At 51.9% G+C, this 26,516-nt stretch overlaps 55 non-coding genes across 55 annotated transcripts; all 55 read left to right on the top strand.

Moving 5' to 3' along the window:
- The first annotated feature begins 131 nt into the window (after positions 1 to 131).
- TRNAI-AAU (transfer RNA isoleucine (anticodon AAU)) lies at positions 132 to 205 on the top strand. Its single transcript has one exon. It is a non-coding gene; the product is annotated as a tRNA-Ile (tRNA).
- A 147-nt stretch (positions 206 to 352) lies between these two features.
- TRNAI-AAU (transfer RNA isoleucine (anticodon AAU)) lies at positions 353 to 426 on the top strand. Its single transcript has one exon. It is a non-coding gene; the product is annotated as a tRNA-Ile (tRNA).
- Positions 427 to 794: 368 nt separating this feature from the next.
- TRNAI-AAU (transfer RNA isoleucine (anticodon AAU)) lies at positions 795 to 868 on the top strand. The gene has a single exon. It is a non-coding gene; the product is annotated as a tRNA-Ile (tRNA).
- Positions 869 to 1,015: 147 nt separating this feature from the next.
- TRNAI-AAU (transfer RNA isoleucine (anticodon AAU)) lies at positions 1,016 to 1,089 on the top strand. Its single transcript has one exon. It is a non-coding gene; the product is annotated as a tRNA-Ile (tRNA).
- Positions 1,090 to 1,236: 147 nt separating this feature from the next.
- Positions 1,237 to 1,310, top strand: TRNAI-AAU (transfer RNA isoleucine (anticodon AAU)). Its single transcript has one exon. It is a non-coding gene; the product is annotated as a tRNA-Ile (tRNA).
- Positions 1,311 to 1,457: 147 nt separating this feature from the next.
- On the top strand, positions 1,458 to 1,531 carry TRNAI-AAU (transfer RNA isoleucine (anticodon AAU)). Its single transcript has one exon. It is a non-coding gene; the product is annotated as a tRNA-Ile (tRNA).
- A 147-nt stretch (positions 1,532 to 1,678) lies between these two features.
- On the top strand, positions 1,679 to 1,752 carry TRNAI-AAU (transfer RNA isoleucine (anticodon AAU)). Its single transcript has one exon. It is a non-coding gene; the product is annotated as a tRNA-Ile (tRNA).
- A 147-nt stretch (positions 1,753 to 1,899) lies between these two features.
- TRNAI-AAU (transfer RNA isoleucine (anticodon AAU)) lies at positions 1,900 to 1,973 on the top strand. The gene has a single exon. It is a non-coding gene; the product is annotated as a tRNA-Ile (tRNA).
- Positions 1,974 to 2,120: 147 nt separating this feature from the next.
- Positions 2,121 to 2,194, top strand: TRNAI-AAU (transfer RNA isoleucine (anticodon AAU)). Its single transcript has one exon. It is a non-coding gene; the product is annotated as a tRNA-Ile (tRNA).
- A 147-nt stretch (positions 2,195 to 2,341) lies between these two features.
- Positions 2,342 to 2,415, top strand: TRNAI-AAU (transfer RNA isoleucine (anticodon AAU)). The gene has a single exon. It is a non-coding gene; the product is annotated as a tRNA-Ile (tRNA).
- Positions 2,416 to 2,562: 147 nt separating this feature from the next.
- TRNAI-AAU (transfer RNA isoleucine (anticodon AAU)) lies at positions 2,563 to 2,636 on the top strand. Its single transcript has one exon. It is a non-coding gene; the product is annotated as a tRNA-Ile (tRNA).
- A 147-nt stretch (positions 2,637 to 2,783) lies between these two features.
- Positions 2,784 to 2,857, top strand: TRNAI-AAU (transfer RNA isoleucine (anticodon AAU)). The gene has a single exon. It is a non-coding gene; the product is annotated as a tRNA-Ile (tRNA).
- A 147-nt stretch (positions 2,858 to 3,004) lies between these two features.
- TRNAI-AAU (transfer RNA isoleucine (anticodon AAU)) lies at positions 3,005 to 3,078 on the top strand. Its single transcript has one exon. It is a non-coding gene; the product is annotated as a tRNA-Ile (tRNA).
- Positions 3,079 to 3,225: 147 nt separating this feature from the next.
- Positions 3,226 to 3,299, top strand: TRNAI-AAU (transfer RNA isoleucine (anticodon AAU)). The gene has a single exon. It is a non-coding gene; the product is annotated as a tRNA-Ile (tRNA).
- Positions 3,300 to 3,667: 368 nt separating this feature from the next.
- Positions 3,668 to 3,741, top strand: TRNAI-AAU (transfer RNA isoleucine (anticodon AAU)). The gene has a single exon. It is a non-coding gene; the product is annotated as a tRNA-Ile (tRNA).
- Positions 3,742 to 3,888: 147 nt separating this feature from the next.
- On the top strand, positions 3,889 to 3,962 carry TRNAI-AAU (transfer RNA isoleucine (anticodon AAU)). Its single transcript has one exon. It is a non-coding gene; the product is annotated as a tRNA-Ile (tRNA).
- Positions 3,963 to 4,109: 147 nt separating this feature from the next.
- TRNAI-AAU (transfer RNA isoleucine (anticodon AAU)) lies at positions 4,110 to 4,183 on the top strand. The gene has a single exon. It is a non-coding gene; the product is annotated as a tRNA-Ile (tRNA).
- Positions 4,184 to 4,330: 147 nt separating this feature from the next.
- On the top strand, positions 4,331 to 4,404 carry TRNAI-AAU (transfer RNA isoleucine (anticodon AAU)). Its single transcript has one exon. It is a non-coding gene; the product is annotated as a tRNA-Ile (tRNA).
- Positions 4,405 to 4,552: 148 nt separating this feature from the next.
- Positions 4,553 to 4,626, top strand: TRNAI-AAU (transfer RNA isoleucine (anticodon AAU)). The gene has a single exon. It is a non-coding gene; the product is annotated as a tRNA-Ile (tRNA).
- A 147-nt stretch (positions 4,627 to 4,773) lies between these two features.
- TRNAI-AAU (transfer RNA isoleucine (anticodon AAU)) lies at positions 4,774 to 4,847 on the top strand. The gene has a single exon. It is a non-coding gene; the product is annotated as a tRNA-Ile (tRNA).
- A 147-nt stretch (positions 4,848 to 4,994) lies between these two features.
- On the top strand, positions 4,995 to 5,068 carry TRNAI-AAU (transfer RNA isoleucine (anticodon AAU)). The gene has a single exon. It is a non-coding gene; the product is annotated as a tRNA-Ile (tRNA).
- A 369-nt stretch (positions 5,069 to 5,437) lies between these two features.
- On the top strand, positions 5,438 to 5,511 carry TRNAI-AAU (transfer RNA isoleucine (anticodon AAU)). The gene has a single exon. It is a non-coding gene; the product is annotated as a tRNA-Ile (tRNA).
- Positions 5,512 to 5,658: 147 nt separating this feature from the next.
- Positions 5,659 to 5,732, top strand: TRNAI-AAU (transfer RNA isoleucine (anticodon AAU)). Its single transcript has one exon. It is a non-coding gene; the product is annotated as a tRNA-Ile (tRNA).
- A 144-nt stretch (positions 5,733 to 5,876) lies between these two features.
- TRNAI-AAU (transfer RNA isoleucine (anticodon AAU)) lies at positions 5,877 to 5,950 on the top strand. Its single transcript has one exon. It is a non-coding gene; the product is annotated as a tRNA-Ile (tRNA).
- Positions 5,951 to 6,319: 369 nt separating this feature from the next.
- Positions 6,320 to 6,393, top strand: TRNAI-AAU (transfer RNA isoleucine (anticodon AAU)). Its single transcript has one exon. It is a non-coding gene; the product is annotated as a tRNA-Ile (tRNA).
- A 144-nt stretch (positions 6,394 to 6,537) lies between these two features.
- TRNAI-AAU (transfer RNA isoleucine (anticodon AAU)) lies at positions 6,538 to 6,611 on the top strand. Its single transcript has one exon. It is a non-coding gene; the product is annotated as a tRNA-Ile (tRNA).
- An 805-nt stretch (positions 6,612 to 7,416) lies between these two features.
- TRNAI-AAU (transfer RNA isoleucine (anticodon AAU)) lies at positions 7,417 to 7,490 on the top strand. Its single transcript has one exon. It is a non-coding gene; the product is annotated as a tRNA-Ile (tRNA).
- A 147-nt stretch (positions 7,491 to 7,637) lies between these two features.
- Positions 7,638 to 7,711, top strand: TRNAI-AAU (transfer RNA isoleucine (anticodon AAU)). Its single transcript has one exon. It is a non-coding gene; the product is annotated as a tRNA-Ile (tRNA).
- A 1,252-nt stretch (positions 7,712 to 8,963) lies between these two features.
- TRNAI-AAU (transfer RNA isoleucine (anticodon AAU)) lies at positions 8,964 to 9,037 on the top strand. Its single transcript has one exon. It is a non-coding gene; the product is annotated as a tRNA-Ile (tRNA).
- Positions 9,038 to 12,720: 3,683 nt separating this feature from the next.
- Positions 12,721 to 12,794, top strand: TRNAI-AAU (transfer RNA isoleucine (anticodon AAU)). The gene has a single exon. It is a non-coding gene; the product is annotated as a tRNA-Ile (tRNA).
- Positions 12,795 to 18,686: 5,892 nt separating this feature from the next.
- TRNAI-AAU (transfer RNA isoleucine (anticodon AAU)) lies at positions 18,687 to 18,760 on the top strand. The gene has a single exon. It is a non-coding gene; the product is annotated as a tRNA-Ile (tRNA).
- A 147-nt stretch (positions 18,761 to 18,907) lies between these two features.
- Positions 18,908 to 18,981, top strand: TRNAI-AAU (transfer RNA isoleucine (anticodon AAU)). The gene has a single exon. It is a non-coding gene; the product is annotated as a tRNA-Ile (tRNA).
- Positions 18,982 to 19,349: 368 nt separating this feature from the next.
- Positions 19,350 to 19,423, top strand: TRNAI-AAU (transfer RNA isoleucine (anticodon AAU)). Its single transcript has one exon. It is a non-coding gene; the product is annotated as a tRNA-Ile (tRNA).
- Positions 19,424 to 19,570: 147 nt separating this feature from the next.
- On the top strand, positions 19,571 to 19,644 carry TRNAI-AAU (transfer RNA isoleucine (anticodon AAU)). The gene has a single exon. It is a non-coding gene; the product is annotated as a tRNA-Ile (tRNA).
- Positions 19,645 to 19,791: 147 nt separating this feature from the next.
- On the top strand, positions 19,792 to 19,865 carry TRNAI-AAU (transfer RNA isoleucine (anticodon AAU)). Its single transcript has one exon. It is a non-coding gene; the product is annotated as a tRNA-Ile (tRNA).
- A 147-nt stretch (positions 19,866 to 20,012) lies between these two features.
- Positions 20,013 to 20,086, top strand: TRNAI-AAU (transfer RNA isoleucine (anticodon AAU)). The gene has a single exon. It is a non-coding gene; the product is annotated as a tRNA-Ile (tRNA).
- A 147-nt stretch (positions 20,087 to 20,233) lies between these two features.
- Positions 20,234 to 20,307, top strand: TRNAI-AAU (transfer RNA isoleucine (anticodon AAU)). Its single transcript has one exon. It is a non-coding gene; the product is annotated as a tRNA-Ile (tRNA).
- A 147-nt stretch (positions 20,308 to 20,454) lies between these two features.
- Positions 20,455 to 20,528, top strand: TRNAI-AAU (transfer RNA isoleucine (anticodon AAU)). The gene has a single exon. It is a non-coding gene; the product is annotated as a tRNA-Ile (tRNA).
- A 147-nt stretch (positions 20,529 to 20,675) lies between these two features.
- On the top strand, positions 20,676 to 20,749 carry TRNAI-AAU (transfer RNA isoleucine (anticodon AAU)). Its single transcript has one exon. It is a non-coding gene; the product is annotated as a tRNA-Ile (tRNA).
- A 147-nt stretch (positions 20,750 to 20,896) lies between these two features.
- Positions 20,897 to 20,970, top strand: TRNAI-AAU (transfer RNA isoleucine (anticodon AAU)). Its single transcript has one exon. It is a non-coding gene; the product is annotated as a tRNA-Ile (tRNA).
- A 368-nt stretch (positions 20,971 to 21,338) lies between these two features.
- TRNAI-AAU (transfer RNA isoleucine (anticodon AAU)) lies at positions 21,339 to 21,412 on the top strand. Its single transcript has one exon. It is a non-coding gene; the product is annotated as a tRNA-Ile (tRNA).
- Positions 21,413 to 21,559: 147 nt separating this feature from the next.
- TRNAI-AAU (transfer RNA isoleucine (anticodon AAU)) lies at positions 21,560 to 21,633 on the top strand. The gene has a single exon. It is a non-coding gene; the product is annotated as a tRNA-Ile (tRNA).
- Positions 21,634 to 21,781: 148 nt separating this feature from the next.
- Positions 21,782 to 21,855, top strand: TRNAI-AAU (transfer RNA isoleucine (anticodon AAU)). Its single transcript has one exon. It is a non-coding gene; the product is annotated as a tRNA-Ile (tRNA).
- A 588-nt stretch (positions 21,856 to 22,443) lies between these two features.
- Positions 22,444 to 22,517, top strand: TRNAI-AAU (transfer RNA isoleucine (anticodon AAU)). The gene has a single exon. It is a non-coding gene; the product is annotated as a tRNA-Ile (tRNA).
- A 363-nt stretch (positions 22,518 to 22,880) lies between these two features.
- TRNAI-AAU (transfer RNA isoleucine (anticodon AAU)) lies at positions 22,881 to 22,954 on the top strand. The gene has a single exon. It is a non-coding gene; the product is annotated as a tRNA-Ile (tRNA).
- Positions 22,955 to 23,763: 809 nt separating this feature from the next.
- Positions 23,764 to 23,837, top strand: TRNAI-AAU (transfer RNA isoleucine (anticodon AAU)). The gene has a single exon. It is a non-coding gene; the product is annotated as a tRNA-Ile (tRNA).
- A 588-nt stretch (positions 23,838 to 24,425) lies between these two features.
- On the top strand, positions 24,426 to 24,499 carry TRNAI-AAU (transfer RNA isoleucine (anticodon AAU)). Its single transcript has one exon. It is a non-coding gene; the product is annotated as a tRNA-Ile (tRNA).
- A 147-nt stretch (positions 24,500 to 24,646) lies between these two features.
- On the top strand, positions 24,647 to 24,720 carry TRNAI-AAU (transfer RNA isoleucine (anticodon AAU)). The gene has a single exon. It is a non-coding gene; the product is annotated as a tRNA-Ile (tRNA).
- A 147-nt stretch (positions 24,721 to 24,867) lies between these two features.
- TRNAI-AAU (transfer RNA isoleucine (anticodon AAU)) lies at positions 24,868 to 24,941 on the top strand. Its single transcript has one exon. It is a non-coding gene; the product is annotated as a tRNA-Ile (tRNA).
- Positions 24,942 to 25,088: 147 nt separating this feature from the next.
- On the top strand, positions 25,089 to 25,162 carry TRNAI-AAU (transfer RNA isoleucine (anticodon AAU)). Its single transcript has one exon. It is a non-coding gene; the product is annotated as a tRNA-Ile (tRNA).
- A 147-nt stretch (positions 25,163 to 25,309) lies between these two features.
- Positions 25,310 to 25,383, top strand: TRNAI-AAU (transfer RNA isoleucine (anticodon AAU)). Its single transcript has one exon. It is a non-coding gene; the product is annotated as a tRNA-Ile (tRNA).
- A 147-nt stretch (positions 25,384 to 25,530) lies between these two features.
- TRNAI-AAU (transfer RNA isoleucine (anticodon AAU)) lies at positions 25,531 to 25,604 on the top strand. Its single transcript has one exon. It is a non-coding gene; the product is annotated as a tRNA-Ile (tRNA).
- Positions 25,605 to 25,751: 147 nt separating this feature from the next.
- On the top strand, positions 25,752 to 25,825 carry TRNAI-AAU (transfer RNA isoleucine (anticodon AAU)). Its single transcript has one exon. It is a non-coding gene; the product is annotated as a tRNA-Ile (tRNA).
- A 147-nt stretch (positions 25,826 to 25,972) lies between these two features.
- Positions 25,973 to 26,046, top strand: TRNAI-AAU (transfer RNA isoleucine (anticodon AAU)). Its single transcript has one exon. It is a non-coding gene; the product is annotated as a tRNA-Ile (tRNA).
- Positions 26,047 to 26,414: 368 nt separating this feature from the next.
- TRNAI-AAU (transfer RNA isoleucine (anticodon AAU)) lies at positions 26,415 to 26,488 on the top strand. The gene has a single exon. It is a non-coding gene; the product is annotated as a tRNA-Ile (tRNA).
- Positions 26,489 to 26,516: the final 28 nt, after the last annotated feature.

Genomic DNA, 26,516 nt, shown 5'->3' with positions numbered 1-26,516 from the left:
CTGCTCTCAACGCAGCTGACCGTACGTGGCGCTGGGAGAGCCAATTTTACCTCTGCCGCGCACTCAACTGTATTGTGTGGATAGAAGAAGGACGAATGGAGTGGGTTACCTTGATTCCGTGAACCCGTTCTGGCCTGCTAGCTCAGTTGGTTAGAGCGTCGTGCTAATAACGCGAAGGTCGTAGGTTCAATCCCTGCGCAGGCCATGGTATTTCTTTTTCTCCTGCTCTCAACGCAGCTGACCGTACGTGGCGCTGGGAGAGCCAATTTTACCTCTGCCTCGCACTCAACTGTATTGTGTGGATAGAAGAAGGACGAATGGAGTGGGTTACCTTGATTCCGTGAACCGTTCTGGCCTGCTAGCTCAGTTGGTTAGAGCGTCGTGCTAATAACGCGAAGGTCGTAGGTTCAATCCCTGCGCAGGCCATGGTATTTCTTTTTCTCCTGCTCTCAACGCAGCTGACCGTACGTGGCGCTGGGAGAGCCAATTTTACCTCTGCCGCGCACTCATCTGTATTGTGTGGATAGAAGAAGGACGAATGGAGTGGGTTACCTTGATTCCGTGAACCGTTCTGGCCTGCTAGCTCAGTTGGTTAGAGCGTCGTGCTAATAACGCGAAGGTCGTAGGTTCAATCCCTGCGCACGCCATGGTATTTCTTTTTCTCCTGCTCTCAACGCAGCTGACCGTACGTGGCGCTGGGAGAGCCAATTTTGCCTCTGCCGCGCACTCAACTGTATTGTGTGGATAGAAGAATGACGAATGGAGTGGGTTACCTTGATTCCGTGAACCGTTCTGGCCTGCTAGCTCAGTTGGTTAGAGCGTCGTGCTAATAACGCGAAGGTCGTAGGTTCAATCCCTGCGCAGGCCATGGTATTTCTTTTTCTCCTGCTCTCAACGCAGCTGACCGTACGTGGCGCTGGGAGAGCCAATTTTACCTCTGCCGCGCACTCAACTGTATTGTGTGGATAGAAGAATGACGAATGGAGTGGGTTACCTTGATTCCGTGAACCGTTCTGGCCTGCTAGCTCAGTTGGTTAGAGCGTCGTGCTAATAACGCGAAGGTCGTAGGTTCAATCCCTGCGCAGGCCATGGTATTTCTTTTTCTCCTGCTCTCAACGCAGCTGACCGTACGTGGCGCTGGGAGAGCCAATTTTACCTCTGCCGCGCACTCAACTGTATTGTGTGGATAGAAGAATGACGAATGGAGTGGGTTACCTTGATTCCGTGAACCGTTCTGGCCTGCTAGCTCAGTTGGTTAGAGCGTCGTGCTAATAACGCGAAGGTCGTAGGTTCAATCCCTGCGCAGGCCATGGTATTTCTTTTTCTCCTGCTCTCAACGCAGCTGACCGTACGTGGCGCTGGGAGAGCCAATTTTACCTCTGCCGCGCACTCAACTGTATTGTGTGGATAGAAGAATGACGAATGGAGTGGGTTACCTTGATTCCGTGAACCGTTCTGGCCTGCTAGCTCAGTTGGTTAGAGCGTCGTGCTAATAACGCGAAGGTCGTAGGTTCAAGCCCTGCGCAGGCCATGGTATTTCTTTTTCTCCTGCTCTCAACGCAGCTGACCGTACGTGGCGCTGGGAGAGCCAATTTTACCTCTGACGCGCACTCAACTGTATTGTGTGGATAGAAGAAAGACGAATGGAGTGGGTTACCTTGATTCCCTGAACCGTTCTGGCCTGCTAGCTCAGTTGGTTAGAGCGTCGTGCTAATAACGCGAAGGTCGTAGGTTCAATCCCTGCGCAGGCCATGGTATTTCTTTTTCTCCTGCTCTCAACGCAGCTGACCGTACGTGGCGCTGGGAGAGCCAATTTTACCTCTGCCGCGCACTCAACTGTATTGTGTGGATAGAAGAATGACGAATGGAGTGGGTTACCTTGATTCCGTGAACCGTTCTGGCCTGCTAGCTCAGTTGGTTAGAGCGTCGTGCTAATAACGCGAAAGTCGTAGGTTCAATCCCTGCGCAGGCCATGGTATTTCTTTTTCTCCTGCTCTCAACGCAGCTGACCGTACGTGGCGCTGGGAGAGCCAATTTTACCTCTGCCGCGCACTCAACTGTATTGTGTGGATAGAAGAAGGACGAATGGAGTGGGTTACCTTGATTCCGTGAACCGTTCTGGCCTGCTAGCTCAGTTGGTTAGAGCGTCGTGCTAATAACGCGAAGGTCGTAGGTTCAAGCCCTGCGCAGGCCATGGTATTTCTTTTTCTCCTGCTCTCAACGCAGCTGACCGTACGTGGCGCTGGGAGAGCCAATTTTACCTCTGCCGCGCACTCAACTGTATTGTGTGGATAGAAGAAGGACGAATGGATTGGGTTACCTTGATTCCGTGAACCGTTCTGGCCTGCTAGCTCAGTTGGTTAGAGCGTCGTGCTAATAACGCGAAGGTCGTAGGTTCAATCCCTGCGCAGGCCATGGTATTTCTTTTTCTCCTGCTCTCAACGCAGCTGACCGTACGTGGCGCTGGGAGAGCCAATTTTACCTCTGCCGCGCACTCAACTGTATTGTGTGGATAAAAGAAGGACGAATGGATTGGGTTACCTTGATTCCGTGAACCGTTCTGGCCTGCTAGCTCAGTTGGTTAGAGCGTCGTGCTAATAACGCGAAGGTCGTAGGTTCAATCCCTGCGCAGGCCATGGTATTTCTTTTTCTCCTGCTCTCAACGCAGCTGACCGTACGTGGCGCTGGGAGAGCCAATTTTACCTCTGCCGCGCACTCAACTGTATTGTGTGGATAGAAGAAGGACGAATGGATTGGGTTACCTTGATTCCGTGAACCGTTCTGGCCTGCTAGCTCAGTTGGTTAGAGCGTCGTGCTAATAACGCGAAGGTCGTAGGTTCAATCCCTGCGCAGGCCATGGTATTTCTTTTTCTCCTGCTCTCAACGCAGCTGACCGTACGTGGCGCTGGGAGAGCCAATTTTACCTCTGCCGCGCACTCAACTGTATTGTGTGGATAGAAGAAGGACGAATGGAGTGGGTTACCTTGATTCCGTGAACCGTTCTGGCCTGCTAGCTCAGTTGGTTAGAGCTTCGTGCTAATAACGCGAAGGTCGTAGGTTCAATCCCTGTGCAGGCCATGGTATTTCTTTTTCTCCTGCTCTCAACGCAGCTGACCGTACGTGGCGCTGGGAGAGCCAATTTTACCTCTGCCGCGCACTCAACTGTATTCTGTGGATAGAAGAAGGACGAATGGAGTGGGTTACCTTGATTCCGTGAACCGTTCTGGCCTGCTAGCTCAGTTGGTTAGAGCGTCGTGCTAATAACGCGAAGGTCGTAGGTTCAATCCCTGCGCAGGCCATGGTATTTCTTTTTCTCCTGCTCTCAACGCAGCTGACCGTACGTGGCGCTGGGAGAGCCAATTTTACCTCTGCCGCGCACTCAACTGTATTGTGTGGATAGAAGAAGGACGAATGGAGTGGGTTACCTTGATTCCGTGAACCGTTCTGGCCTGCTAGCTCAGTTGGTTAGAGCTTCGTGCTAATAACGTGAAGGTCGTAGGTTCAATCCCTGCGCAGGCCATGGTATTTCTTTTTCTCCTGCTCTCAACGCAGCTGACCGTACGTGGCGCTGGGAGAGCCAATTTTACCTCTGCCGCGCACTCAACTGTATTGTGTGGATAGAAGAATGACGAATGGAGTGGGTTACCTTGATTCCGTGAACCGTTCTGGCCTGCTAGCTCAGTTGGTTAGAGCGTCGTGCTAATAACGCGAAGGTCGTAGGTTCAATCCCTGCGCAGGCCATGGTATTTCTTTTTCTCCTGCTCTCAACGCAGCTGACCGTACGTGGCGCTGGGAGAGCCAATTTTACCTCTGCCGCGCACTCAACTGTATTGTGTGGATAGAAGAATGACGAATGGAGTGGGTTACCTTGATTCCGTGAACCGTTCTGGCCTGCTAGCTCAGTTGGTTAGAGTGTCGTGCTAATAACGCGAAGGTCGTAGGTTCAATCCCTGCGCAGGCCATGGTATTTCTTTTTCTCCTGCTCTCAACGCAGCTGACCGTACGTGGCGTTGGGAGAGCCAATTTTACCTCTGACGCGCACTCAACTGTATTGTGTGGATAGAAGAATGACGAATGGAGTGGGTTACCTTGATTCCGTGAACCGTTCTGGCCTGCTAGCTCAGTTGGTTAGAGCGTCGTGCTAATAACGCGAAGGTCGTAGGTTCAATCCCTGCGCAGGCCATGGTATTTCTTTTTCTCCTGCTCTCAACGCAGCTGACCGTACGTGGCGCTGGGAGAGCCAATTTTACCTCTGCCGCGCACTCAACTGTATTGTGTGGATAGAAGAATGACGAATGGAGTGGGTTACCTTGATTCCGTGAACCGTTCTGGCCTGCTAGCTCAGTTGGTTAGAGCGTCGTGCTAATAACGCGAAAGTCGTAGGTTCAATCCCTGCGCAGGCCATGGTATTTGTTTTTCTCCTGCTCTCAACGCAGCTGACCGTACGTGGCGCTGGGAGAGCCAATTTTACCTCTGCCGCGCACTCAACTGTATTGTGTGGATAGAAAGAAGGACGAATGGATTGGGTTACCTTGATTCCGTGAACCGTTCTGGCCTGCTAGCTCAGTTGGTTAGAGCGTCGTGCTAATAACGCGAAGGTCGTAGGTTCAATCCCTGCGCAGGCCATGGTATTTCTTTTTCTCCTGCTCTCAACGCAGCTGACCGTACGTGGCGCTGGGAGAGCCAATTTTACCTCTGCCGCGCACTCAACTGTATTGTGTGGATAGAAGAAGGACGAATGGATTGGGTTACCTTGATTCCGTGAACCGTTCTGGCCTGCTAGCTCAGTTGGTTAGAGCGTCGTGCTAATAACGCGAAGGTCGTAGGTTCAATCCCTGCGCAGGCCATGGTATTTCTTTTTCTCCTGCTCTCAACGCAGCTGACCGTACGTGGCGCTGGGAGAGCCAATTTTACCTCTGCCGCGCACTCAACTGTATTGTGTGGATAGAAGAAGGACGAATGGATTGGGTTACCTTGATTCCGTGAACCGTTCTGGCCTGCTAGCTCAGTTGGTTAGAGCGTCGTGCTAATAACGCGAAGGTCGTAGGTTCAATCCCTGCGCAGGCCATGGTATTTCTTTTTCTCCTGCTCTCAACGCAGCTGACCGTACGTGGCGCTGGGAGAGCCAATTTTACCTCTGCCGCGCACTCAACTGTATTGTGTGGATAGAAGAAGGACGAATGGATTGGGTTACCTTGATTCCGTGAACCGTTCTGGCCTGCTAGCTCCAGTTGGTTAGAGCGTCGTGCTAATAACGCGAAAGTCGTAGGTTCAATCCCTGCGCAGGCCATGGTATTTCTTTTTCTCCTGCTCTCAACGCAGCTGACCGTACGTGGCGCTGGGAGAGCCAATTTTACCTCTGCCGCGCACTCAACTGTATTGTGTGGATAGAAGAAGGACGAATGGATTGGGTTACCTTGATTCCGTGAACCGTTCTGGCCTGCTAGCTCAGTTGGTTAGAGCGTCGTGCTAATAACGCGAAGGTCGTAGGTTCAATCCCTGCGCAGGCCATGGTATTTCTTTTTCTCCTGCTCTCAACGCAGCTGACCGTACGTGGCGCTGGGAGAGCCAATTTTACCTCGCCCGCGCACTCAACTGTATTGTGTGGATAAAAGAAGGACGAATGGATTGGGTTACCTTGATTCCGTGAACCGTTCTGGCCTGCTAGCTCAGTTGGTTAGAGCGTCGTGCTAATAACGCGAAGGTCGTAGGTTCAATCCCTGCGCAGGCCATGGTATTTCTTTTTCTCCTGCTCTCAACGCAGCTGACCGTACGTGGCGCTGGGAGAGCCAATTTTACCTCTGCCGCGCACTCAACTGTATTGTGTGGATAGAAGGACGAATGGATTGGGTTACCTTGATTCCGTGAACCGTTCTGGCCTGCTAGCTCAGTTGGTTAGAGCGTCGTGCTAATAACGCGAAGGTCGTAGGTTCAATCCCTGCGCAGGCCATGGTATTTCTTTTTTCTCCTGCTCTCAACGCAGCTGACCGTACGTGGCGCTGGGAGAGCCAATTTTACCTCTGCCGCGCACTCAACTGTATTGTGTGGATAGAAGAAGGACGAATGGAGTGGGTTACCTTGATTCCGTGAACCGTTCTGGCCTGCTAGCTCAGTTGGTTAGAGAGTCGTGCTAATAACGCGAAGGTCGTAGGTTCAATCCCTGCGCAGGCCATGGTATTTCTTTTTCTCCTGCTCTCAACGCAGCTGACCGTACGTGGCGCTGGGAGAGCCAATTTTACCTCTGCCGCGCACTCAACTGTATTGTGTGGATAGAAGAAGGACGAATGGAGTGGGTTACCTTGATTCCGTGAACCGTTCTGGCCTGCTAGCTCAGTTGGTTAGAGCGTCGTGCTAATAACGCGAAGGTCGTAGGTTCAATCCCTGCGCAGGCCATGGTATTTCTTTTTCTCCTGCTCTCAACGCAGCTGACCGTACGTGGCGCTGGGAGAGCCAATTTTACCTCTGCCGCGCACTCAACTGTATTGTGTGGATAGAAGGACGAATGGATTGGGTTACCTTGATTCCGTGAACCGTTCTGGCCTGCTAGCTCAGTTGGTTAGAGCGTCGTGCTAATAACGCGAAGGTCGTAGGTTCAATCCCTGCGCAGGCCATGGTATTTCTTTTTCTCCTGCTCTCAACGCAGCTGACCGTACGTGGCGCTGGGAGAGCCAATTTTACCTCTGCCGCGCACTCAACTGTATTGTGTGGATAGAAGGACGAATGGATTCGGTTACCTTGATTCCGTGAACCGTTCTGGCCTGCTAGCTCAGTTGGTTAGAGAGTCGTGCTAATAACGTGAAGGTCGTGGTTCAATCCCTGCGCAGGCCATGGTATTTCTTTTTCTCCTGCTCTCAACGCAGCTGACCGTACGTGGCGCTGGGAGAGCCAATTTTACCTCTGCCGCGCACTCAACTGTACTGTGTGGATAGAAGAAGGACGAATGGAGTGGGTTACCTTGATTCCGTGAACCGTTCTGGCCTGCTAGCTCAGTTGGTTAGAGCGTCGTGCTAATAACGCGAAGGTCGTGGTTCAATCCCTGCGCAGGCCATGGTATTTCTTTTTCTCCTGCTCTCAACGCAGCTGACCGTACGTGGCGCTGGGAGAGCCAATTTTACCTCCGCCGCGCACTCAACTGTATTGTGTGGATAGAAGAATGACGAATGGAGTGGGTTACCTTGATTCCGTGAACCGTTCTGGCCTGCTAGCTCAGTTGGTTAGAGAGTCGTGCTAATAACGCGAAGGTCGTAGGTTAAATCCCTGCGCAGGCCATGGTATTTCTTTTTCTCCTGCTGTCAAAGCAGCTGACCGTACGTGGCGCTGGGAGAGCCAATTTTACCTCTGCCGCGCACTCAACTGTATTGTGTGGATAGAAGAGTGACGAATGGAGTGGGTTACCTTGATTCCGTGAACCGTTCTGGCCTGCTAGCTCAGTTGGTTAGAGCGTCGTGCTAATAACGCGAAGGTCGTAGGTTCAATCCCTGCGCAGGCCATGGTATTTCTTTTTCTCCTGCTCTCAACGCAGCTGACCGTACGTGGCGCTGGGAGAGCCAATTTTACCTCTGCCGCGCACTCAACTGTATTGTGTGGATAGAAGAAGGACGAATGGAGTGGGTTACCTTGATTCCGTGAACCGTTCTGGCCTGCTAGCTCAGTTGGTTAGAGCGTCGTGCTAATAACGCGAAGGTCGTAGGTTCAATCCCTGCGCAGGCCATGGTATTTCTTTTTCTCCTGCTCTCAACGCAGCTGACCGTACGTGGCGCTGGGAGAGCCAATTTTACCTCTGCCGCGCACTCAACTGTATTGTGTGGATAGAAGAATGACGAATGGAGTGGGTTACCTTGATTCCGTGAACCGTTCTGGCCTGCTAGCTCAGTTGGTTAGAGCGTCGTTCTAATAACGCGAAGGTCGTAGGTTCAATCCCTGCGCAGGCCATGGTATTTCTTTTTCTCCTGCTCTCAACGCAGCTGACCGTACGTGGCGCTGGGAGAGCCAATTTTACCTCTGCCGCGCACTCAACTGTATTGTGTGGATAGAAGAATGACGAATGGAGTGGGTTACCTTGATTCCGTGAACCGTTCTGGCCTGCTAGATCAGTTGGTTAGAGCGTCGTGCTAATAACGCGAAGGTCGTAGGTTCAATCCCTGCGCAGGCCATGGTATTTCTTTTTCTCCTGCTCTCAACGCAGCTGACCGCACGTGGCGCTGGGAGAGCCAATTTTACCTCTGCCGCGCACTCAACTGTATTGTGTGGATAGAAGAATGACGAATGGAATGGGTTACCTTGATTCCGTGAACCGTTCTGGCCTGCTAGATCAGTTGGTGAGAGCGTCGTGCTAATAACGCGAAGGTCGTAGGTTCAATCCCTGCGCAGGCCATGGTATTTCTTTTTCTCCTGCTCTCAACGCAGCTGACCGTACGTGGCGCTGGGAGAGCCAATTTTACCTCTGCCGCGCACTCAACTGTATTGTGTGGATAGAAGAATGACGAATGGAGTGGGTTACCTTGATTCCGTGAACCGTTCTGGCCTGCTAGATCAGTTGGTTAGAGCGTCGTTCTAATAACGCGAAGGTCGTAGGTTCAATCCCTGCGCAGGCCATGGTATTTCTTTTTCTCCTGCTCTCAACGCAGCTGACCGCACGTGGCGCTGGGAGAGCCAATTTTACCTCTGCCGCGCACTCAACTGTATTGTGTGGATAGAAGAATGACGAATGGAGTGGGTTACCTTGATTCCGTGAACCGTTCTGGCCTGCTAGATCAGTTGGTTAGAGCGTCGTGCTAATAACGCGAAGGTCGTAGGTTCAATCCCTGCGCAGGCCATGGTATTTCTTTTTCTCCTGCTCTCAACGCAGCTGACCGTACGTGGCGCTGGGAGAGCCAATTTTACCTCTGCCGCGCACTCAACTGTATTGTGTGGATAGAAGAATGACGAATGGAGTGGGTTACCTTGATTCCGTGAACCGTTCTGGCCTGCTAGCTCAGTTGGTTAGAGCGTCGTGCTAATAACGCGAAGGTCGTAGGTTCAATCCCTGCGCAGGCCATGGTATTTCTTTTTCTCCTGCTCTCAACGCAGCTGACCGTACGTGGCGCTGGGAGAGCCAATTTTACCTCTGCCGCGCACTCAACTGTATTGTGTGGATAGAAGAATGACGAATGGAGTGGGTTACCTTGATTCCGTGAACCGTTCTGGCCTGCTAGATCAGTTGGTTAGAGCGTCGTTCTAATAACGCGAAGGTCGTAGGTTCAATCCCTGCGCAGGCCATGGTATTTCTTTTTCTCCTGCTCTCAACGCAGCTGACCGTACGTGGCGCTGGGAGAGCCAATTTTACCTCTGCCGCGCACTCAACTGTATTGTGTGGATAGAAGAATGACGAATGGAGTGGGTTACCTTGATTCCGTGAACCGTTCTGGCCTGCTAGATCAGTTGGTTAGAGCGTCGTTCTAATAACGCGAAGGTCGTAGGTTCAATCCCTGCGCAGGCCATGGTATTTCTTTTTCTCCTGCTCTCAACGCAGCTGACCGCACGTGGCGCTGGGAGAGCCAATTTTACCTCTGCCGCGCACTCAACTGTATTGTGTGGATAGAAGAATGACGAATGGAGTGGGTTACCTTGATTCCGTGAACCGTTCTGGCCTGCTAGATCAGTTGGTTAGAGCGTCGTTCTAATAACGCGAAGGTCGTAGGTTCAATCCCTGCGCAGGCCATGGTATTTCTTTTTCTCCTGCTCTCAACGCAGCTGACCGTACGTGGCGCTGGGAGAGCCAATTTTACCTCTGCCGCGCACTCAACTGTATTGTGTGGATAGAAGAATGACGAATGGAGTGGGTTACCTTGATTCCGTGAACCGTTCTGGCCTGCTAGATCAGTTGGTTAGAGCGTCGTTCTAATAACGCGAAGGTCGTAGGTTCAATCCCTGCGCAGGCCATGGTATTTCTTTTTCTCCTGCTCTCAACGCAGCTGACCGCACGTGGCGCTGGGAGAGCCAATTTTACCTCTGCCGCGCACTCAACTGTATTGTGTGGATAGAAGAATGACGAATGGAGTGGGTTACCTTGATTCCGTGAACCGTTCTGGCCTGCTAGATCAGTTGGTTAGAGCGTCGTTCTAATAACGCGAAGGTCGTAGGTTCAATCCCTGCGCAGGCCATGGTATTTCTTTTTCTCCTGCTCTCAACGCAGCTGACCGCACGTGGCGCTGGGAGAGCCAATTTTACCTCTGCCGCGCACTCAACTGTATTGTGTGGATAGAAGAATGACGAATGGAGTGGGTTACCTTGATTCCGTGAACCGTTCTGGCCTGCTAGATCAGTTGGTTAGAGCGTCGTGCTAATAACGCGAAGGTCGTAGGTTCAATCCCTGCGCAGGCCATGGTATTTCTTTTTCTCCTGCTCTCAACGCAGCTGACCGTACGTGGCGCTGGGAGAGCCAATTTTACCTCTGCCGCGCACTCAACTGTATTGTGTGGATAGAAGAATGACGAATGGAGTGGGTTACCTTGATTCCGTGAACCGTTCTGGCCTCCTAGCTCAGTTGGTTAGAGCGTCGTGCTAATAACGCGAAGGTCGTAGGTTCAATCCCTGCGCAGGCCATGGTATTTCTTTTTCTCCTGCTCTCAACGCAGCTGACCGTACGTGGCGCTGGGAGAGCCAATTTTACCTCTGCCGCGCACTCAACTGTATTGTGTGGATACAAGAATGACGAATGGAGTGGGTTACCTTGATTCCGTGAACCGTTCTGGCCTGCTAGCTCAGTTGGTTAGAGCGTCGTTCTAATAACGCGAAGGTCGTAGGTTCAATCCCTGCGCAGGCCATGGTATTTCTTTTTCTCCTGCTCTCAACGCAGCTGACCGTACGTGGCGCTGGGAGAGCCAATTTTACCTCTGCCGCGCACTCAACTGTATTGTGTGGATAGAAGAATGACGAATGGAGTGGGTTACCTTGATTCCGTGAACCGTTCTGGCCTGCTAGATCAGTTGGTTAGAGCGTCGTGCTAATAACGCGAAGGTCGTAGGTTCAATCCCTGCGCAGGCCATGGTATTTCTTTTTCTCCTGCTCTCAACGCAGCTGACCGCACGTGGCGCTGGGAGAGCCAATTTTACCTCTGCCGCGCACTCAACTGTATTGTGTGGATAGAAGAATGACGAATGGAGTGGGTTACCTTGATTCCGTGAACCGTTCTGGCCTGCTAGCTCAGTTGTTTAGAGCGTCGTGCTAATAACGCGAAGGTCGTAGGTTCAATCCCTGCGCAGGCCATGGTATTTCTTTTTCTCCTGCTCTCAACGCAGCTGACCGTACGTGGCGCTGGGAGAGCCAATTTTACCTCTGCCGCGCACTCAACTGTATTGTGTGGATAGAAGAATGACGAATGGAGTGGGTTACCTTGATTCCGTGAACCGTTCTGGCCTGCTAGCTCAGTTGGTTAGAGCGTCGTTCTAATAACGCGAAGGTCGTAGGTTCAATCCCTGCGCAGGCCATGGTATTTCTTTTTCTCCTGCTCTCAACGCAGCTGACCGTACGTGGCGCTGGGAGAGCCAATTTTACCTCTGCCGCGCACTCAACTGTATTGTGTGGATAGAAGAATGACGAATGGAGTGGGTTACCTTGATTCCGTGAACCGTTCTGGCCTGCTAGATCAGTTGGTTAGAGCGTCGTGCTAATAACGCGAAGGTCGTAGGTTCAATCCCTGCGCAGGCCATGGTATTTCTTTTTCTCCTGCTCTCAACGCAGCTGACCGTACGTGGCGCTGGGAGAGCCAATTTTACCTCTGCCGCGCACTCAACTGTATTGTGTGGATAGAAGAATGACAAATGGAGTGGGTTACCTTGATTCCGTGAACCGTTCTGGCCTGCTAGATCAGTTGGTTAGAGCGTCGTGCTAATAACGCGAAGGTCGTAGGTTCAATCCCTGCGCAGGCCATGGTATTTCTTTTTCTCCTGCTCTCAACGCAGCTGACCGCACGTGGCGCTGGGAGAGCCAATTTTACCTCTGCCGCGCACTCAACTGTATTGTGTGGATAGAAGAATGACGAATGGAGTGGGTTACCTTGATTCCGTGAACCGTTCTGGCCTGCTAGATCAGTTGGTTAGAGCGTCGTGCTAATAACGCGAAGGTCGTAGGTTCAATCCCTGCGCAGGCCATGGTATTTCTTTTTCTCCTGCTCTCAACGCAGCTGACCGTACGTGGCGCTGGGAGAGCCAATTTTACCTCTGCCGCGCACTCAACTGTATTGTGTGGATAGAAGAATGACGAATGGAGTGGGTTACCTTGATTCCGTGAACCGTTCTGGCCTGCTAGATCAGTTGGTTAGAGCGTCGTGCTAATAACGCGAAGGTCGTAGGTTCAATCCCTGCGCAGGCCATGGTATTTCTTTTTCTCCTGCTCTCAACGCAGCTGACCGTACGTGGCGCTGGGAGAGCCAATTTTACCTCTGCCGCGCACTCAACTGTATTGTGTGGATAGAAGAATGACGAATGGAGTGGGTTACCTTGATTCCGTGAACCGTTCTGGCCTGCTAGATCAGTTGGTTAGAGCGTCGTTCTAATAACGCGAAGGTCGTAGGTTCAATCCCTGCGCAGGCCATGGTATTTCTTTTTCTCCTGCTCTCAACGCAGCTGACCGTACGTGGCGCTGGGAGAGCCAATTTTACCTCTGCCGCGCACTCAACTGTATTGTGTGGATAGAAGAATGACGAATGGAGTGGGTTACCTTGATTCCGTGAACCGTTCTGGCCTGCTAGCTCAGTTGGTTAGAGCGTCGTGCTAATAACGCGAAGGTCGTAGGTTCAATCCCTGCGCAGGCCATGGCAGCTGACCCGCACGTGGCGCTGGGAGAGCCAAATTTTACCTCTGCCGCGCACTCAACTGTATTGTGTGGATAGAAGAATGAACGATGGAGTGGGTTACCATTGATTCCGTGAACCGTTCTGGCCTGCTAGCTCAGTTGGTTAGAGCGTCCGTTCTAATAACGCGAAGGTCGTAGGTTCATATCCCTGCGCCAGGCCATGGTATTTCTTTTTCTCAGCTGCTCTCAAACGCAAGCTGACCCGCACGTGGCGCTAGGGAGAGCCAATTTTACCTCCTGCCGCGCACTCAACTGTATTGTGTGGATAGAAGAATGACGAATGCGAGTGGGTTACCTTGATTCGTGAACGTGCGTGTCCTTGGCCTGCTAGCTCAGTTGGTTAGAGAGTCGTAGCTAATATCGGCAAGGTCGTAGGTTCAATCCCTGCGCAGGCCATGTATTTCTTTTTTCCTCCTGCTCTCAACGCAGCTGACCGCACGTGGCGCTGGGAGAGCCAATTTTACCTCTGCCGCGCACTCAACTGTATTGTGTGGATAGAAGAATGACGAATGGAGTGGGTTACCTTGATTCCGTGAACCGTTCTGGCCTGCTAGCTCAGTTGGTTAGAGCGTCGTTCTAATAACGCGAAGGTCCGTAGGTTCAATCCCTGCGCAGGCCATGGTATTTTCTTTTTCTCCTGCTCTCAACGCAGCTGACCGCACGTGGCGCTGGAGAGCCAATTTTACCTCTGCCGCGCACTCAACTGTATTGTGTGGATAGAAGAATGACGAATGGAGTGGGTTACCTTGATTCCGTGAACCGTTCTGGCCTGCTAGCTCAGTTGGTAGAGCGTCGTTCTAATAACGCGAAGGTCGTAGGTTTCAATCCCTGCGCAGGCCATGGTATTTCTTTTTCTCCTGCTCTCAACGCAGCTGACCGCACGTGGCGCTGGAGAGCCAATTTTACCTCTGCCGCGCACTCAACTGTATTGTGTGGATAGAAGAATGACGAATGGAGTGGGTTACCTTGATTCCGTGAACCGTTCTGGCCTGCTAGCTCAGTTGGTTAGAGCGTCGTTCTAATAACGCGAAGGTCGTAGGTTCAATCCCTGCGCAGGCCATGGTATTTCTTTTTCTCCTGCTCTCAACGCAGCTGACCGCACGTGGCGCTGGGAGAGCCAATTTTACCTCTGCCGCGCACTCAACTGTATTGTGTGGATAGAAGAATGACGAATGGAGTGGGTTACCTTGATTCCGTGAACCGTTCTGGCCTGCTAGCTCAGTTGGTTAGAGCGTCGTTCTAATAACGCGAAGGTCGTAGGTTCAATCCCTGCGCAGGCCATGGTATTTCTTTTTCTCCTGCTCTCAACGCAGCTGACCGCACGTGGCGCTGGGAGAGCCAATTTTACCTCTGCCGCGCACTCAACTGTATTGTGTGGATAGAAGAATGACGAATGGAGTGGTTTACCTTGATTCCGTGAACCGTTCTGGCCTGCTAGCTCAGTTGGTTAGAGCGTCGTTCTAATAACGCGAAGGTCGTAGGTTCAATCCCTGCGCAGGCCATGGTATTTCTTTTTCTCCTGCTCTCAACGCAGCTGACCGCACGTGGCGCTGGGAGAGCCAATTTTACCTCTGCCGCGCACTCAACTGTATTGTGTGGATAGAAGAATGACGAATGGAGTGGGTTACCTTGATTCCGTGAACCGTTCTGGTGCCTGCTAGCTCAGTTGGTTAGAGCGTCGTGCTAATAACGCGAAGGTCGTAGGTTCATTCCCTGCGCAGGCCATGGTATTTCTTTTTCTCCTGCTCTCAACGCAGCTGACCGCACGTGGCGCTGGGAGAGCCAATTTTACCTCTGCCGCGCACATCAACTGTATTGTGTGGATAGAAGAATGACGAATGGAGTGGGTTACCTTGATTCCGTGAACCGTTCTGGCCTGCTAGCTCAGTTGGTTAGAGAGTCGTGCTAATAACGCGAAGGTCGTAGGTTCAATCCCTGCGCAGGCCATGGTATTTCTTTTTCTCCTGCTCTCAACGCAGCTGACCGCACGTGGCGCTGGGAGAGCCAATTTTACCTCTGCCGCGCACTCAACTGTATTGTGTGGATAGAAGAATGACGAATGGAGTGGGTTACCTTGATTCCGTGAACCGTTCTGGCCTGCTAGCTCAGTTGGTTAGAGCGTCGTTCTAATAACGCGAAGGTCGTAGGTTCAATCCCTGCGCAGGCCATGGTATTTCTTTTTCTCCTGCTCTCAACGCAGCTGACCGCACGTGGCGCTGGGAGAGCCAATTTTACCTCTGCCGCGCACTTCAACTGTATTGTGTGGATAGAAGAATGACGAATGGAGTGGGTTACCTTGATTCCGTGAACCGTTCTGGCCTGCTAGCTCAGTTGGTTAGAGCGTCGTTCTAATAACGCGAAGGTCGTAGGTTCAATCCCTGCGCAGGCCATGGTATTTCTTTTTCTCCTGCTCTCAACGCAGCTGACCGCACGTGGCGCTGGGAGAGCCAATTTTACCTCTGCCGCGCACTCAACTGTATTGTGTGGATAGAAGAATGACGAATGGAGTGGGTTACCTTGATTCCGTGAACCGTTCTGGCCTGCTAGCTCAGTTGGTTAGAGCGTCGTTCTAATAACGCGAAGGTCGTAGGTTCAATCCCTGCGCAGGCCATGGTATTTCTTTTTCTCCTGCTCTCAACGCAGCTGACCGCACGTGGCGCTGGGAGAGCCAATTTTACCTCTGCCGCGCACTCAACTGTATTGTGTGGATAGAAGAATGACGAATGGAGTGGGTTACCTTGATTCCGTGAACCGTTCTGGCCTGCTAGCTCAGTTGGTTAGAGAGTCGTGCTAATAACGCGAAGGTCGTAGGTTCAATCCCTGCGCAGGCCATGGTATTTCTTTTTCTCCTGCTCTCAACGCAGCTGACCGCACGTGGCGCTGGGAGAGCCAATTTTACCTCTGCCGCGCACTCAACTGTATTGTGTGGATAGAAGAATGACGAATGGAGTGGGTTACCTTGATTCCGTGAACCGTTCTGGCCTGCTAGCTCAGTTGGTTAGAGCGTCGTTCTAATAACGCGAAGGTCGTAGGTTCAATCCCTGCGCAGGCCATGGTATTTCTTTTTCTCCTGCTCTCAACGCAGCTGACCGCACGTGGCGCTGGGAGAGCCAATTTTACCTCTGCCGCGCACTCAACTGTATTGTGTGGATAGAAGAATGACGAATGGAGTGGGTTACCTTGATTCCGTGAACCGTTCTGGCCTGCTAGCTCAGTTGGTTAGAGCGTCGTTCTAATAACGCGAAGGTCGTAGGTTCAATCCCTGCGCAGGCCATGGTATTTCTTTTTCTCCTGCTCTCAACGCAGCTGACCGCACGTGGCGCTGGGAGAGCCAATTTTACCTCTGCCGCGCACTCAACTGTATTGTGTGGATAGAAGAATGACGAATGGAGTGGGTTACCTTGATTCCGTGAACCGTTCTGGCCTGCTAGCTCAGTTGGTTAGAGCGTCGTTCTAATAACGCGAAGGTCGTAGGTTCAATCCCTGCGCAGGCCATGGTATTTCTTTTTCTCCTGCTCTCAACGCAGCTGACCGCACGTGGCGCTGGGAGAGCCAATTTTACCTCTGCCGCGCACTCAACTGTATTGTGTGGATAGAAGAATGACGAATGGAGTGGGTTACCTTGATTCCGTGAACCGTTCTGGCCTGCTAGCTCAGTTGGTTAGAGAGTCGTGCTAATAACGCGAAGGTCGTAGGTTCAATCCCTGCGCAGGCCATGGTATTTCTTTTTCTCCTGCTCTCAACGCAGCTGACCGCACGTGGCGCTGGGAGAGCCAATTTTACCTCTGCCGCGCACTCAACTGTATTGTGTGGATAGAAGAATGACGAATGGAGTGGGTTACCTTGATTCCGTGAACCGTTCTGGCCTGCTAGCTCAGTTGGTTAGAGAGTCGTGCTAATAACGCGAAGGTCGTAGGTTCAATCCCTGCGCAGGCCATGGTATTTCTTTTTCTCCTGCTCTCAACGCAGCTGACCGCACGTGGCGCTGGGAGAGCCAATTTTACCTCTGCCGCGCACTCAACTGTATTGTGTGGATAGAAGAATGACGAATGGAGTGGGTTACCTTGATTCCGTGAACCGTTCTGGCCTGCTAGATCAGTTGGTTAGAGCGTCGTGCTAATAACGCGAAGGTCGTAGGTTCAATCCCTGCGCAGGCCATGGTATTTCTTTTTCTCCTGCTCTCAACGCAGCTGACCGCACGTGGCGCTGGGAGAGCCAATTTTACCTCTGCCGCGCACTCAACTGTATTGTGTGGATAGAAGAATGACGAATGGAGTGGGTTACCTTGATTCCGTGAACCGTTCTGGCCTGCTAGCTCAGTTGGTTAGAGAGTCGTGCTAATAACGCGAAGGTCGTAGGTTCAATCCCTGCGCAGGCCATGGTATTTCTTTTTCTCCTGCTCTCAACGCAGCTGACCGCACGTGGCGCTGGGAGAGCCAATTTTACCTCTGCCGCGCACTCAACTGTATTGTGTGGATAGAAGAATGACGAATGGAGTGGGTTACCTTGATTCCGTGAACCGTTCTGGCCTGCTAGATCAGTTGGTTAGAGCGTCGTGCTAATAACGCGAAGGTCGTAGGTTCAATCCCTGCGCAGGCCATGGTATTTCTTTTTCTCCTGCTCTCAACGCAGCTGACCGCACGTGGCGCTGGGAGAGCCAATTTTACCTCTGCCGCGCACTCAACTGTATTGTGTGGATAGAAGAATGACGAATGGAGTGGGTTACCTTGATTCCGTGAACCGTTCTGGTCTGCTAGCTCAGTTGGTTAGAGAGTCGTGCTAATAACGCGAAGGTCGTAGGTTCAATCCCTGCGCAGGCCATGGTATTTCTTTTTCTCCTGCTCTCAACGCAGCTGACCGCACGTGGCGCTGGGAGAGCCAATTTTACCTCTGCCGCGCACTCAACTGTATTGTGTGGATAGAAGAATGACGAATGGAGTGGGTTACCTTGATTCCGTGAACCGTTCTGGCCTGCTAGCTCAGTTGGTTAGAGCGTCGTTCTAATAACGCGAAGGTCGTAGGTTCAATCCCTGCGCAGGCCATGGTATTTCTTTTTCTCCTGCTCTCAACGCAGCTGACCGCACGTGGCGCTGGGAGAGCCAATTTTACCTCTGCCGCGCACTCAACTGTATTGTGTGGATAGAAGAATGACGAATGGAGTGGGTTACCTTGATTCCGTGAACCGTTCTGGCCTGCTAGCTCAGTTGGTTAGAGCGTCGTTCTAATAACGCGAAGGTCGTAGGTTCAATCCCTGCGCAGGCCATGGTATTTCTTTTTCTCCTGCTCTCAACGCAGCTGACCGTACGTGGCGCTGGGAGAGCCAATTTTACCTCTGCCGCGCACTCAACTGTATTGTGTGGATAGAAGAATGACGAATGGAGTGGGTTACCTTGATTCCGTGAACCGTTCTGGCCTGCTAGATCAGTTGGTTAGAGCGTCGTGCTAATAACGCGAAGGTCGTAGGTTCAATCCCTGCGCAGGCCATGGTATTTCTTTTTCTCCTGCTCTCAACGCAGCTGACCGTACGTGGCGCTGGGAGAGCCAATTTTACCTCTGCCGCGCACTCAACTGTATTGTGTGGATAGAAGAATGACGAATGGAGTGGGTTACCTTGATTCCGTGAACCGTTCTGGCCTGCTAGATCAGTTGGTTAGAGCGTCGTGCTAATAACGCGAAGGTCGTAGGTTCAATCCCTGCGCAGGCCATGGTATTTCTTTTTCTCCTGCTCTCAACGCAGCTGACCGTACGTGGCGCTGGGAGAGCCAATTTTACCTCTGCCGCGCACTCAACTGTATTGTGTGGATAGAAGAATGACGAATGGAGTGGGTTACCTTGATTCCGTGAACCGTTCTGGCCTGCTAGCTCAGTTGGTTAGAGCGTCGTGCTAATAACGCGAAGGTCGTAGGTTCAATCCCTGCGCAGGCCATGGTATTTCTTTTTCTCCTGCTCTCAACACAGCTGACCGTACGTGGCGCTGGGAGAGCCAATTTTACCTCTGCCGCGCACTCAACTGTATTGTGTGGATAGAAGAATGACGAATGGAGTGGGTTACCTTGATTCCGTGAACCGTTCTGGCCTGCTAGCTCAGTTGGTTAGAGCGTCGTGCTAATAACGCGAAGGTCGTAGGTTCAATCCCTGCGCAGGCCATGGTATTTCTTTTTCTCCTGCTCTCAACGCAGCTGACCGTACGTGGCGCTGGGAGAGCCAATTTTACCTCTGCCGCGCACTCAACTGTATTGTGTGGATAGAAGAATGACGAATGGAGTGGGTTACCTTGATTCCGTGAACCGTTCTGGCCTGCTAGATCAGTTGGTTAGAGCGTCGTGCTAATAACGCGAAGGTCGTAGGTTCAATCCCTGCGCAGGCCATGGTATTTCTTTTTCTCCTGCTCTCAACGCAGCTGACCGCACGTGGCGCTGGGAGAGCCAATTTTACCTCTGCCGCGCACTCAACTGTATTGTGTGGATAGAAGAAGGACGAATGGAGTGGGTTACCTTGATTCCGTGAACCGTTCTGGCCTGCTAGCTCAGTTGGTTAGAGTGTCGTGCTAATAACGCGAAGGTCGTAGGTTCAATCCCTGCGCAGGCCATGGTATTTCTTTTTCTCCTGCTCTCAACGCAGCTGACCGTACGTGGCGCTGGGAGAGCCAATTTTACCTCTGCCGCGCACTCAACTGTATTGTGTGGATAGAAGAATGACGAATGGAGTGGGTTACCTTGATTCCGTGAACCGTTCTGGCCTGCTAGCTCAGTTGGTTAGAGTGTCGTGCTAATAACGCGAAGGTCGTAGGTTCAATCCCTGCGCAGGCCATGGTATTTCTTTTTCTCCTGCTCTCAACGCAGCTGACCGCACGTGGCGCTGGGAGAGCCAATTTTACCTCTGCCGCGCACTCAACTGTATTGTGTGGATAGAAGAATGACGAATGGAGTGGGTTACCTTGATTCCGTGAACCGTTCTGGCCTGCTAGCTCAGTTGGTTAGAGTGTCGTGCTAATAACGCGAAGGTCGTAGGTTCAATCCCTGCGCAGGCCATGGTATTTCTTTTTCTCCTGCTCTCAACGCAGCTGACCGTACGTGGCGCTGGGAGAGCCAATTTTACCTCTGCCGCGCACTCAACTGTATTGTGTGGATAGAAGAATGACGAATGGAGTGGGTTACCTTGATTCCGTGAACCGTTCTGGCCTGCTAGCTCAGTTGGTTAGAGTGTCGTGCTAATAACGCGAAGGTCGTAGGTTCAATCCCTGCGCAGGCCATGGTATTTCTTTTTCTCCTGCTCTCAACGCAGCTGACCGCACGTGGCGCTGGGAGAGCCAATTTTACCTCTGCCGCGCACTCAACTGTATTGTGTGGATAGAAGAATGACGAATGGAGTGGGTTACCTTGATTCCGTGAACCGTTCTGGCCTGCTAGCTCAGTTGGTTAGAGTGTCGTGCTAATAACGCGAAGGTCGTAGGTTCAATCCCTGCGCAGGCCATGGTATTTCTTTTTCTCCTGCTCTCAACGCAGCTGACCGTACGTGGCGCTGGGAGAGCCAATTTTACCTCTGCCGCGCACTCAACTGTATTGTGTGGATAGAAGAGTGACGAATGGAGTGGGTTACCTTGATTCCGTGAACCGTTCTGGCCTGCTAGCTCAGTTGGTTAGAGCGTCGTGCTAATAACGCGAAGGTCGTAGGTTCAATCCCTGCGCAGGCCATGGTATTTCTTTTTCTCCTGCTCTCAACGCAGCTGACCGTACGTGGCGCTGGGAGAGCCAATTTTACCTCTGCCGCGCACTCAACTGTATTGTGTGGATAGAAGAAGGACGAATGGAGTGGGTTACCTTGATTCCGTGAACCGTTCTGGCCTGCTAGCTCAGTTGGTTAGAGCGTCGTGCTAATAACGCGAAGGTCGTAGGTTCAATCCCTGCGCAGGCCATGGTATTTCTTTTTCTCCTGCTCTCAACGCAGCTGACCGTACGTGGCGCTGGGAGAGCCAATTTTACCTCTGCCGCGCACTCAACTGTATTGTGTGGATAGAAGAATGACGAATGGAGTGGGTTACCTTGATTCCCTGAACCGTTCTGGCCTGCTAGCTCAGTTGGTTAGAGCGTCGTGCTAATAACGCGAAGGTCGTAGGTTCAATCCCTGCGCAGGCCATGGTATTTCTTTTTCTCCTGCTCTCAACGCAGCTGACCGTACGTGGCGCTGGGAGAGCCAATTTTACCTCTGCCGCGCACTCAACTGTATTGTGTGGATAGAAGAATGACGAATGGAGTGGGTTACCTTGATTCCCTGAACCGTTCTGGCCTGCTAGCTCATTTGGTTAGAGTGTCGTGCTAATAACGCGAAGGTCGTAGGTTCAATCCCTGCGCAGGCCATGGTATTTCTTTTTCTCCTGTTCTCAACGCAGCTGACCGTACGTGGCGTTGGGAGAGCCAATTTTACCTCTGACGCGCACTCAACTGTATTGTGTGGATAGAAGAATGACGAATGGAGTGGGTTACCTTGATTCCGTGAACCGTTCTGGCCTGCTAGCTCAGTTGGTTAGAGCGTCGTGCTAATAACGCGAAGGTCGTAGGTTCAATCCCTGCGCAGGCCATGGTATTTCTTTTTCTCCTGCTCTCAACGCAGCTGACCGTACGTGGCGCTGGGAGAGCCAATTTTACCTCTGCCGCGCACTCAACTGTATTGTGTGGATAGAAGAATGACGAATGGAGTGGGTTACCTTGATTCCGTGAACCGTTCTGGCCTGCTAGCTCAGTTGGTTAGAGCGTCGTGCTAATAACGCGAAAGTCGTAGGTTCAATCCCTGCGCAGGCCATGGTATTTCTTTTTCTCCTGCTCTCAACGCAGCTGACCGTACGTGGCGCTGGGAGAGCCAATTTTACCTCTGCCGCGCACTCAACTGTATTGTGTGGATAGAAGAAGGGACGAATGGATTGGGTTACCTTGATTCCGTGAACCGTTCTGGCCTGCTAGCTCAGTTGGTTAGAGCGTCGTGCTAATAACGCGAAGGTCGTAGGTTCAATCCCTGCGCAGGCCATGGTATTTCTTTTTCTCCTGCTCTCAACGCAGCTGACCGTACGTGGCGCTGGGAGAGCCAATTTTACCTCTGCCGCGCACTCAACTGTATTGTGTGGATAGAAGGACGAATGGATTGGGTTACCTTGATTCCGTGAACCGTTCTGGCCTGCTAGCTCAGTTGGTTAGAGCGTCGTGCTAATAACCCGAAGGTCGTAAGGTTCAATCCCTGCGCAGGCCATGGTATTTCTTTTTCTCCTGCTCTCAACGCAGCTGACCGTACGTGGCGCTGGGAGAGCCAATTTTACCTCTGCCGCGCACTCAACTGTATTCTGTGGATAGAAGAAGGACGAATGGAGTGGGTTACCTTGATTCCGTGAACCGTTCTGGCCTGCTAGCTCAGTTGGTTAGAGCTTCGTGCTAATAACGTGAAGGTCGTAGGTTCAATCCCTGCGCAGGCCATGGTATTTCTTTTTTCTCCTGCTCTCAACGCAGCTGACCGTACGTGGCGCTGGGAGAGCCAATTTTACCTCTGCCGCGCACTCAACTGTATTGTGTGGATAGAAGAAGGACGAATGGATTGGGTTACCTTGATTCCGTGAACCGTTCTGGCCTGCTAGCTCAGTTGGTTAGAGCGTCGTGCTAATAACGCGAAGGTCGTAGGTTCAATCCCTGCGCAGGCCATGGTATTTCTTTTTCTCCTGCTCTCAACGCAGCTGACCGTACGTGGCGCTGGGAGAGCCAATTTTACCTCGCCCGCGCACTCAACTGTATTGTGTGGATAAAAGAAGGACGAATGGATTGGGTTACCTTGATTCCGTGAACCGTTCTGGCCTGCTAGCTCAGTTGGTTAGAGCGTCGTGCTAATAACGCGAAGGTCGTAGGCTCAATCCCTGCGCAGGCCATGGTATTTCTTTTTCTCCTGCTCTCAACGCAGCTGACCGTACGTGGCGCTGGGAGAGCCAATTTTACCTCTGCCGCGCACTCACTGTATTGTGTGGATAGAAGGACGAATGATTGGGTTACCTTGATTCCGTGAACCGTTCTGGCCTGCTAGCTCAGTTGGTTAGAGCGTCGTGCTAATAACGCGAAGGTCGTAGGTTCAATCCCTGCGCAGGCCATGGTATTTCTTTTTCTCCTGCTCTCAACGCAGCTGACCGTACGTGGCGCTGGGAGAGCCAATTTTACCTCTGCCGCGCACTCAACTGTATTGTGTGGATAGAAGAAGGACGAATGGAGTGGGTTACCTTGATTCCGTGAACCGTTCTGGCCTGCTAGCTCAGTTGGTTAGAGCTTCGTGCTAATAACGTGAAGGTCGTAGGTTCAATCCCTGCGCAGGCCATGGTATTTCTTTTTCTCCTGCTCTCAACGCAGCTGACCGTACGTGGCGCTGGGAGAGCCAATTTTACCTCTGCCGCGCACTCAACTGTATTCTGTGGATAGAAGAAGGACGAATGGAGTGGGTTACCTTGATTCCGTGAACCGTTCTGGCCTGCTAGCTCAGTTGGTTAGAGCGTCGTGCTAATAACGCGAAGGTCGTGGTTCAATCCCTGCGCAGGCCATGGTATTTCTTTTTCTCCTGCTCTCAACGCAGCTGACCGTACGTGGCGCTGGGAGAGCCAATTTTACCTCCGCCGCGCACTCAACTGTATTGTGTGGATAGAAGAATGACGAATGGAGTGGGTTACCTTGATTCCGTGAACCGTTCTGGCCTGCTAGCTCAGTTGGTTAGAGAGTCGTGCTAATAACGCGAAGGTCGTAGGTTAAATCCCTGCGCAGGCCATGGTATTTCTTTTTCTCCTGCTGTCAAAGCAGCTGACCGTACGTGGCGCTGGGAGAGCCAATTTTACCTCTGCCGCGCACTCAACTGTATTGTGTGGATAGAAGAGTGACGAATGGAGTGGGTTACCTTGATTCCGTGAACCGTTCTGGCCTGCTAGCTCAGTTGGTTAGAGCGTCGTGCTAATAACGCGAAGGTCGTAGGTTCAATCCCTGCGCAGGCCATGGTATTTCTTTTTCTCCTGCTCTCAACGCAGCTGACCGTACGTGGCGCTGGGAGAGCCAATTTTACCTCTGCCGCGCACTCAACTGTATTCTGTGGATAGAAGAAGGACGAATGGAGTGGGTTACCTTGATTCCGTGAACCGTTCTGGCCTGCTAGCTCAGTTGGTTAGAGCGTCGTGCTAATAACGCGAAGGTCGTGGTTCAATCCCTGCGCAGGCCATGGTATTTCTTTTTCTCCTGCTCTCAACGCAGCTGACCGTACGTGGCGCTGGGAGAGCCAATTTTACCTCCGCCGCGCACTCAACTGTATTGTGTGGATAGAAGAATGACGAATGGAGTGGGTTACCTTGATTCCGTGAACCGTTCTGGCCTGCTAGCTCAGTTGGTTAGAGAGTCGTGCTAATAACGCGAAGGTCGTAGGTTAAATCCCTGCGCAGGCCATGGTATTTCTTTTTCTCCTGCTGTCAAAGCAGCTGACCGTACGTGGCGCTGGGAGAGCCAATTTTACCTCTGCCGCGCACTCAACTGTATTGTGTGGATAGAAGAGTGACGAATGGAGTGGGTTACCTTGATTCCGTGAACCGTTCTGGCCTGCTAGCTCAGTTGGTTAGAGCGTCGTGCTAATAACGCGAAGGTCGTAGGTTCAATCCCTGCGCAGGCCATGGTATTTCTTTTTCTCCTGCTCTCAACGCAGCTGACCGTACGTGGCGCTGGGAGAGCCAATTTTACCTCTGCCGCGCACTCAACTGTATTGTGTGGATAGAAGAAGGACGAATGGAGTGGGTTACCTTGATTCCGTGAACCGTTCTGGCCTGCTAGCTCAGTTGGTTAGAGTGTCGTGCTAATAACGCGAAGGTCGTAGGTTCAATCCCTGCGCAGGCCATGGTATTTCTTTTTCTCCTGCTCTCAACGCAGCTGACCGTACGTGGCGCTGGGAGAGCCAATTTTACCTCTGCCGCGCACTCAACTGTATTGTGTGGATAGAAGAATGACGAATGGAGTGGGTTACCTTGATTCCGTGAACCGTTCTGGCCTGCTAGCTCAGTTGGTTAGAGCGTCGTGCTAATAACGCGAAGGTCGTAGGTTCAATCCCTGCGCAGGGCATGGTATTTCTTTTTCTCCTGCTCTCAACGCAGCTGACCGTACGTGGCGCTGGGAGAGCCAATTTTACCTCTGCCGCGCACTCAACTGTATTGTGTGGATAGAAGAATGACGAATGGCGTGGGTTACCTTGATTCCGTGAACCGTTCTGGCCTGCTAGCTCAGTTGGTTAGAGCGTCGTGCTAATAACGCGAAGGTCGTAGGTTCAATCCCTGCGCAGGCCATGGTATTTCTTTTTCTCCTGCTCTCAACGCAGCTGACCGTACGTGGCGCTGGGAGAGCCAATTTTACCTCTGCCGCGCACTCAACTGTATTGTGTGGATAGAAGAATGACGAATGGCGTGGGTTACCTTGATTCCGTGAACCGTTCTGGCCTGCTAGCTCAGTTGGTTAGAGCGTCGTGCTAATAACGCGAAGGTCGTAGGTTCAATCCCTGCGCAGGCCATGGTATTACTTTTTCTCCTGCTCTCAACGCAGCTGACCGTACGTGGCGCTGGGAGAGCCAATTTTACCTCTGCCGCGCACTCAACTGTATTGTGTGGATAGAAGAATGACGAATGGCGTGGGTTACCTTGATTCCGTGAACCGTTCTGGCCTGCTAGCTCAGTTGGTTAGAGCGTCGTGCTAATAACGCGAAGGTCGTAGGTTCAATCCCTGCGCAGGCCATGGTATTACTTTTTCTCCTGCTCTCAACGCAGCTGACCGTACGTGGCGCTGGGAGAGCCAATTTTACCTCTGCCGCGCACTCAACTGTATTGTGTGGATAGAAGAATGACGAATGGAGTGGGTTACCTTGATTCCGTGAACCGTTCTGGCCTGCTAGCTCAGTTGGTTAGAGCGTCGTGCTAATAACGCGAAGGTCGTAGGTTCAATCCCTGCGCAGGCCATGGTATTTCTTTTTCTCCTGCTCTCAACGCAGCTGACCGTACGTGGCGCTGGGAGAGCCAATTTTACCTCTGCCGCGCACTCAGCTGTATTGTGTGGATAGAAGAATGACGAATGGAGTGGGTTACCTTGATTCCGTGAACCGTTCTGGCCTGCTAGCTCAGTTGGTTAGAGCGTCGTGCTAATAACGTGAAGGTCGTAGGTTCAATCCCTGCGCAGGCCATGGTATTTCTTTTTCTCCTGCTCTCAACGCAGCTGACCGTACGTGGCGCTGGGAGAGCCAATTTTACCTCTGCCGCGCACTCAACTGTATTGTGTGGATAGAAGAATGACGAATGGAGTGGGTTACCTTGATTCCGTGAACCGTTCTGGCCTGCTAGCTCAGTCGGTTAGAGCGTCGTTCTAATAACGCGAAGGTCGTAGGTTCAATCCCTGCGCAGGCCATGGTATTTCTTTTTCTCCTGCTCTCAACGCAGCTGACCGTACGTGGCGCTGGGAGAGCCAATTTTACCTCTGCCGCGCACTCAACTGTATTGTGTGGATAGAAGAATGACGAATGGCGTGGGTTACCTTGATTCCGTGAACCGTTCTGGCCTGCTAGCTCAGTTGGTTAGAGCGTCGTGCTAATGACGCGAAGGTCGTAGGTTCAATCCCTGCGCAGGCCATGGTATTTCTTTTTCTCCTGCTCTCAAC

The sequence above is a fragment of the Amblyomma americanum genome, unplaced genomic scaffold, assembly GCF_052857255.1.
Source record: "Amblyomma americanum isolate KBUSLIRL-KWMA unplaced genomic scaffold, ASM5285725v1 scaffold_58, whole genome shotgun sequence".
NCBI classification, from domain to species: Eukaryota; Metazoa; Arthropoda; class Arachnida; order Ixodida; family Ixodidae; genus Amblyomma; species Amblyomma americanum.
Note: the sequence above shows the minus strand (reverse complement) of the source record. Positions and strands in the feature narration are given on the sequence as shown.